Below are 8282 nucleotides of genomic sequence, written 5' to 3' on the forward strand. Positions count from 1 at the left end.
CACCAGATTTCTGAGAGTGTAGCTTGACAGCTAAATTCCTCTAAATCGATCCCATGCTTAATGCAGGGTCCCTAATCACCCAATTTGGGACAGGTAGGCAGGTAGGTGAACGAATGTGGTGCACTTAATTATGCTCTTACTCACTTCCTTTCAATTTCCATAAATGAGAAGAAGACGAGCAGCGGAGATGAGCGTCATTACTGCATTCAACTTGGAACATGAATTTGACCACTTTTTCTTTCTGGTTGTATACGCTTAAGTAAGCACTTGTGTGTATTTTGGTTCCAACTTCTTTGCGGTAGGGTTCGTATTGAAAACGATAAAACTTAATTTTATTCTTTATTTTTATTTTTATTTTGTATAAGTGGTTATTGAAATATGAGTGAGCGAATGTCAGCCTGATAACTTACACTTGGAGTGAAAAATTAGGATAAAATTTTAGGAAATTTGTCCACATAAGTTTCCACAAAGACACAATTTTCTCTAATGGATGCGTACAGTATTTACGAACCTTGTCTGTTTTCTTCGCCCCGTCGTTTTCTTCCTTAGAGAATTAATAAATGGGAATGCATTCAGGCATTCACATTATGAATCCAAGATGAGATGAGATGTGGTTTTGGTGTTCATGTGATTTAAACAACCATAGGTCCGGAGTTGTGCCTTGTGCATACACATTTACATTCATGGGCACATCGTAGAGGAGGAAATCGTCTTTGATGCTATTTCCATGATGAATATGATGATCGTGCTGGTTAAGAGAAGAATTGAATCTGAATACTTGCATTTCATTGCATTGTTGCGACTCATTCTTTCTTGTTTACTTTACGGCTTGAATTCGGACAAAATAAATATTACACATTCTCTGGCGGATTAAAGCGATTAAAGTGGTTGGAATATTGCACCAAGCAAGAAATGGTTAAGCGTTGGGTAGAATATCCTATTTAAGGAAGGAAATGAAATCATTTTTATATTCATTATTTAAAAACGTTAGTCTATTAAATGTTTCGTGCGTGCCTTTAGTTTCGAAACTTTAATCTTGTTAAATGGACAAGATGTGAATTTATTACTTATTTATTTATTTTTGGGCTTTTATCTAAGACATTTATAACATGGAATTCTTGACAAATCGCTTGTATAAAGTGTGAACGTGAAGGAAAAAGTGGGCATCATTTTCATGAATGATTCTCAAACTAAGTTTAAAAGTAAAGCAACAAATTAATACGATAATTTTCAAAATTACGTACCCCTGTCGCACATACATATTATCTCATCCGGTCTTGCAATTTTACACTCAATCATGGCTTTCGATTTCGAAAATTTTGAAAATCAAATCCTGAAAATCCAAAATTGTCATTCCACCATGTTGTACGTTTACTTACATGTCAAGCACACGAGAGACCACAACGTTCCAGATTTTCGAACCACGTAGACAAACTCTTGACCGAATGTTGCAGGAGGTTGCTTGCACACCAAAATTAACACGTTCTTCTCTCCTCTTTCGTTCAGGAATAATTTTACCTGGCTGCACTGCAAAGGTAGGTTTTTAAGCTGGTGGGTCCATCCAGAATCTATTTACCTTTCATGCTCTGAGGTGTCTGTCTATCGTACAAAAAGTCGTATGCACTTCTTATGCACATTTTCTATCCACCTTAACAGCCTCTGGCCAAATGGATGGATGGATGGACGACAAAGCTGCATATGTACATCCACTTCCCTCATTTCGTAATAGACGAACTTTGTTGTTTGTTACCTGTCCCTGATCAGCAGCTTCTTCTTCGTCTGCACCCAGTGCTGCAGGGCATTTCGTCTTCCTTTAAGAAAACACAGAATCTTCTGCAGGATGAAGATGAGACCTGTCCAGGGCTTTACTTTGGGTTCAACTATTTCACTCCTTCGCCTCAGTTTGCTGGCAAGTGTGCGAGTGTGAGGGTGAGAGTGGTGGAAGGAATTAATGCCAAGTTTCTGGTATGAATTTGTGTCCGAATACATATTACTTGGTTTAATGCATGGAGTGAGATAATGAAATTTTAACAATTTTGGATTTTTGGAACGTGTGGGTCGAATTTTTAAAAAATTTCTGAAAATAAGTTTCAGGCTCAAATTGCGTCATTCATAAAACATTTAATCACATTAGTTATCGTATATGAATTTGTGTCTAAATATTATTTGGTTTAATGAAGTGACAATTGTGGTGAGATAATGAAATTTTAAGAATTTTGGATTTTTGGATCGAATTTTTGAAAAATTTCTGAAGATAAGTTTCAAGTTTAAATTGCGTCACTTATAAAAATTTAATCGCATAGTTATCTTATATGAATTTGTGTCTAAATATTATTTAGTTTAATGAAGTGACATTTGTGGTGGGATAACAAACAAAATTTTAAAAATTTTGGATTTAAAAGTGTTACTCAAGTTTAAAAAAATTTTGAACCTGAGTTTTGAGCAAAAATCACTTGTAAAGCATTTAATTACATACTTTCGTGATAAGATTTCCTACCAGGTTCAAGAACGTGTTTTACGGTGGCATTTTCATAAGAAGGTAAATTTCTCAAAACTGGATAACAGTTAACATTTTTTAAGTGAATAGTTATTAAAAAAATTTGATTTTAATTGTGTTATTTCTTGTATTTAATTAATGCACTTACATAATTAACATAAAAAATTGAGCTGCTTGGTACTTTAAGAGGATGTTGCTTAACTCGGAATGTCAATTTTTTACTTATTATTTAACAAGTCAATTTCCTCTCTGAACATACTCTTCGTTAGTACATTAACAACTGCCTTGTAGTAAATGCACTCGGTTTTACATCCTCCTCGTTACATAACTCATCATCCCTCATGCAGACACGCCGTCATAATTGAGTGAGTAATTAAAACTAAAACGGCAGCAATTGTAATTAAGTAACTTTACAAAAACGAGACTGCATCGCATTTGGTCAAGTTTATTATTTGTGCTTTGCGTGTTTTGTGTGGCAACATTTTTACGGCGAGCTAATTTTTAAGTCTGTTCTTTTAGTGATGTGGATAACATTATTAGGAATTAAATTACACATTTTTTGTGCTTTTTCTGCGTGTCTCAGTCTAATTTATTTCAATTTATTTTTGTCTGTCCGTTATTTGGAAGGGTGTATTTGGCCATGATTTTTATGAAAATGAGGAAAAATGCCGGAATCTTGGGGAAATTTTGATTTTTGTGTCAAGAAGTTTTAGTTGGTAAGTCAAATATGGAATTGTGTTTTCTAAAAAGTTTGGACTTTTTTCTCAAAAATTTAACTGGTAATTAGCAAATTACATATTCGTATGCATTTGTTAAATCGGTGACAATGAAATTGTTCAAAAATTTATTTAGTAAAAATTTATTTTATCTATTTCATAAAGTATTTTTCCACATTTATTGGTAGCAAGCTGTCACCAGACCGGTAAAACTGCATATAAGTATTCTAACGATTAAATAAACTGTGATTAAATATTTGGCTCAAAATATATCACAAAAACTATAATCAAATAGTGAAATTTCCACACAAAAATCGTCAATTTCATCACAAAAATAAGTATGTAAATCATACATAATTTGGAAGCGAAAGCATGAAAAATTATCCGTCCATCTAAATCTTTCCTCATTCATCGAGTGTATGTGGTTTCACTTCTTCAACACTGAAATTTAAAAATGTTCTCGTCATGAATCAATTTTAAGTATTTAATTTGATTCATTCCCACCCTAACCCATCATAGATTTCGATTAAGATAAAACTCAGCAAGCCTGCAAAAAATCAGCACCAATTAACATGGCTCGTAGTCCGGTCTGTGTATTCTGAATAATATGCAAATAGTACTAAGCCTCTGATCTATGGACATTAAATGATGCCCCTAAATCATCAACAAAGCAACTGATTAATGACTGATTTTATTGAGACTTATTAATAAAATGAGTAAGCATACGTATATACGCACCTGTAATGAATTTAAGAACATGGTTCGTCAGAAATATAAATCAATTTTTATAAGCTACAAAATAAAACTTGAAATTTTGCACGAAAAAAAAAATAAAAAAAATTTGTTGGCAAAATGATTATAGAACTAGTTAGCAAAATGATTTTCAAAATTTCAAAAAAAATATGCTTGAAAGCTAAATAACATGTGAAATCATAGTGAATTAATCTGTGTTTTTTTTGCTATTTAAAAAAGATTTATTTGCACTTTATATATAACTTAAATTCCGTTTTTAAAAATTTCACAAAATTTATTACCTTTAATAAAAGTAGATCTGCTGATGTACATCGAAGTTACTCTTTGTTGAATTCACCACGTTAATTTTATATTAAAAGCGAAAACATTTGTGATTTAAAAAAGAATGATTTGGAATTTTGATATGTGTATAAATTAAATTCCGTTTTTAAAAATTTCACAGAATTACTATTCCGGAATTTTGGTGATCAGATGTGATTGAAGTCAGGTTAATTAATCTTTTTCACCACGTTAATTTTATGTTTAACAGCAAAAATATCGTAAACTTCGTAAATTCGTATTACATCAATTTTCTTCGCATATATGACATGTATTTTGCCTCATTCCCCTCCAATTTCGGCACCCTGTCCCCCATCAAACTGTCGAAGGGGAAGAAAGTCTCGCAAAATTGACGACTGGCTACTTTCCATGTAAATTTTTAACGTAATTGTGATGTTTTCCCGTGATTAAGGCCATCCAACCAAACTTTTCAATCTCAATTACCCCAGGTTTACGACTCTGTCTTAATCACCACTAAAAATCGAATGAAAACTGGTATTGCTACTCACTTAACGAAATCGGATGCAGAATAAAAAAAAACTATATCCATTTATTTTACGTGACTTGATCCATCGCAAAACTGCATAAGTAAGAGATGAATATTCCAATTAAGTCAAAAAATTCCACACTGAATAAGCTATTTAATTGACGAAACGGAAGCTGGGAAAAATTTTTCGCAATTTGAATCCAACTTTTATTTCAAATTCTTGGAAGAAAATTGTGTGAATTTTTATTTTATGAAGAGAGGCAAACCTGAAATTACATGATTTAATAATTGATTAAAAGTCTGCATTTCAGACTAGCCTGGTTTTTAAGAAGACTGGTTTTGCCTGTAAAAATTCACCTGACGACACTCATCCTCAGGTCTGTTTCACATGACTCCCATTACGCAAAAATATATTGCCATCATTTCCGTAAAAGGAATTTTGATTGATGTGGATTTGATGTCAGTGTCAATAATCATACAAAATTCCTAACTTGTTTCAATGTAATGATGATACATTAGAACAAAGTAGGAGAGTAACTACCTGAAAAGTTGGGAAATTGGGGCCTGCATAAATTATGTGAGCGATTTGAGTGGTGGGGTGGGGTGGGGTTATCTGTCAAGGCATCGCCGATAACCAATTTAATTAAGCATGAAATACGGCTATTACGACATGTCAAAATTTTGTAAAAAATCGAACCCGTCTTTTTTGTGTGTTCCCATGAAAAAGCTAGTCAACTATTTATCATGACAAAGTTCGGAGAATGTCAAGCCATACTTACATACATTATTTGCCTTATGACTTTGAACTTGGTATTGAACCGATTGCATTTCATGTGTAAAATGATCAGTCGCCTGTAATAAAATGTAATTGTGGTGTCGTTTCTACAAGTTCGATTTTTGCAAATATTTTCTGCAGACAGGTTATGCTTAGGATTAGTTAGTTAGTTGTGCGAATAATAACATGTGCAAATTTACAAGTTTTATGATTGGGTTTAAAATTGCAATATTTGCTGAAATTATACTAGATTTAAAGGGAGGACTTAAGGATTTATGTTGTCAGTCAAGTTAGGAAATTTGGCAAGATGTGCCTTAATTTGCGAAATTTGTGAGATTTGAAATTTATGAAACACTTGAAATTCGCCAATTTGTTCCTAAAAATTTAACACTATAATTTCGCAAAAAATTTTGTAAAATAACTTCCCACAATAAATCCCATCCCAAATGTTTCATCTCATACCCATCTTTTTTAAAGTCGCCATTATTCTAGGCATGTGTCACTCCGAACAAAAAGTCAATAAGTTGTTGACCTCCCGTCACTTCCAATTCAATTGATACAAAGAAATAAATAACAATCTTGGATGGGATCAATTTAAGCTGGGATCATTTAGCCAAAAAAATCTAGCAGAACCACCACTTTAAACGGTACGAGGAACGAGTGATACGAATAATTCTGCTATCGCATCGCTACGTGAATGACAAGCCTTGATGAAGACGAGTCATGTGTCTGTTCAAATAAAATTGAATAATTGTGACGGGTCGATCAGGATGTGGTGGTTCCATTTTTTTGCGAACAAGTTGACATTTAAGTTGGAAAGGAAAACATGTAATTGGCAATTTATTGAGTGAAGTGAAGCTTGAGATGAAGTAACACGTATGCCAATAAGAAATGAATTAATTTTTTTGTGCAAATAAAAGCTGCACAAAATACGTATGCTAGTGGCGCCGGGATTTTTTTTGCAATTTAGGCGTTTCTTATATATCTAACGAGTTAAGAAACTGTGAAGATTTAGTATTTATTTTGCAGGTTTTTTTCAGGATCATTGACAATTTTAAAATCATATTTACTATTTTATGACGGTATTAAATAGTTAAATTGATCTCGAATTAATAGCTCCAATTATTTTTCATTAAAAACGTTCCCACACATTTCGATATCGTAAAGAAATTTAAGGTCAAGATTAAATTCAAGCAAACCAAAGTCTACGCCTTTAGTTATTGACTAAATGTGCCAAGTTTGAAATCCGTAGCTCGTATAATTTGCTCCTAATCGAGGGAAATGTCAAAATAGCTAATTTTCTCTTCATTTACGTGAAAGACTTTCATTGTTAGTTGGTTTGTACCAATTTTGCTGCCAACAGATTTTGAGTGCATTTCATTGACGGAAACTTAACTTTGGCCCAACGTTCTTTCTCCCTCCCCAAAAAGGAGACGTTCAGCAAGAAACTAATTCAGTCTCGTGTGAGCATTAGCAGAGTCAGGAGTGTCGCCCTGTTGTAGGTGAAGTTCAACTAAAATCAAGCAATATAGACGGACAATTACAAGAAAATAGTTGGCTAAAATTAGGTTTTTTCGTAGATAATCATGTGAAGATCATGGAATTTTTCATTTTAAGAAACACGAGGTCTGACTGAATTTCGGAAATATGACAGCTTGGTGAAAGTTAAAAAATGTAAAGCTAGGTACAAGCTGTAAAGTAAAATAGTTAATACGTATTCCAATAAATGTGTTGGTAAGATTTTGTACGAGAGAAGTATTTTAGATGAAATAAATCTGTGGAAAGATTACCACAAATAGTTTTTTTTACTCGTCGAGAACGCAAATTGAGAAATATGTACGTGCGTACAATTGCTTTAACGCACTCGTAAAAGCATAATGTTTTTTTTTGCATATTATGCAATTAGGGGAAATTGAAAAATACACTGCAATTCACCCAATTATTCGGAACACTTCCAGCAAAATCTGTAAATTTTTAAAGGTTTACAAAAATTTCTAAACAAAACACTTTAAGCATCTTTGTAGTTCTAACTGTGGTAAAATTGAAACGTAAGACGATCTTGGCTTTACTGCTTCCTGAATATCAAAAATAGTTATCTTCAAAAGTAAATTATCAAGGTTCCAGATTTTCATTATTTTTTTTAAAGTGCCAATTTAACCTATAAATGTAAAATTTTATGGATTACAAAAAATTAGCATGTAAACTGGAAAAAAATCATTCTTTTCTAACAATTTACTAAGCTGTATCATTAAAAAATTATAATTTGTATAGTTTACACGTCAAATATGGGTTTTACTTTATTATTAAATATTACATTTTACTTTTCAGATCTTTTCAATGCTCATCGACTGAGAAACATTCATTAGAGTGAAAGTGCAAAGTGAAAGTGCTCTTTTATGAATCACTGTACGAAAACTATGCTCTCCAACGCGACATCCTCACCATCGTTACCATGAATCATACCCACGGGGGTGACGACCCCCTCCTTCGTTGCGGGGAGGTTTTTTCTCACTACAAGCCGGTCAAAGGTCAAGAAAACAACTCCGTGCCCTTGCAAGAAATCGAACTACAGCTAATTTCCTCGAAAAACTCGCGCGTTCTTTTTTACAATAACAACAATAATGGATGCCATTTCAGTGCTGGAGGTCAAGGTCAAGGTCAACATCCCGGGGTCAAGTATCACTTGGAGGATGCCTTCCTGCCAGGTGAAAATGGTGACGGTGATTACTCCGAGTG

The sequence above is a fragment of the Folsomia candida genome, unplaced genomic scaffold (genome assembly GCF_002217175.1).
Source record: "Folsomia candida strain VU population unplaced genomic scaffold, ASM221717v1 Fcan01_Sc008, whole genome shotgun sequence".
Taxonomy (NCBI): Eukaryota; Metazoa; Arthropoda; class Collembola; order Entomobryomorpha; family Isotomidae; genus Folsomia; species Folsomia candida.